A 373-nucleotide genomic window follows, 5' to 3' on the forward strand; every position below is an offset into this window, starting at 1 on the left:
TTTATTTTCTTGAAGTATAGTTTCAGTAGTTAATTGCTCATTATATATTTCTAATCTATTACAGTGAAAAATAAACAGGATCTTATGGCACCATAAAGACTAACTAGTATATTATAATATATAAAAAAATTATGGTCTTAATTGGTTAAAGATACCACAAAGTTGTTTGTGGTATTATTTATTTATTTATTTATTTTATTTAATTTATATGCCGCCCTTCTCCCGGCGGGACTCAGGGCGGCGCACAACATATTTAAAACAAAGGCATATATACAATCCCCCCCTGTAAAACCGAATTAAACCAAATTTTAGAGTTGTGTTATTTCAAATTCCTTAAAATGAACCCAGTATAAAATCCTCCCTAGGCCAGGTC

Source organism: Protobothrops mucrosquamatus, unplaced genomic scaffold, assembly GCF_001527695.2.
Source record: "Protobothrops mucrosquamatus isolate PMUCROS unplaced genomic scaffold, P.Mucros_1.0 scaffold1937, whole genome shotgun sequence".
NCBI lineage: Eukaryota > Metazoa > Chordata > Lepidosauria > Squamata > Viperidae > Protobothrops > Protobothrops mucrosquamatus.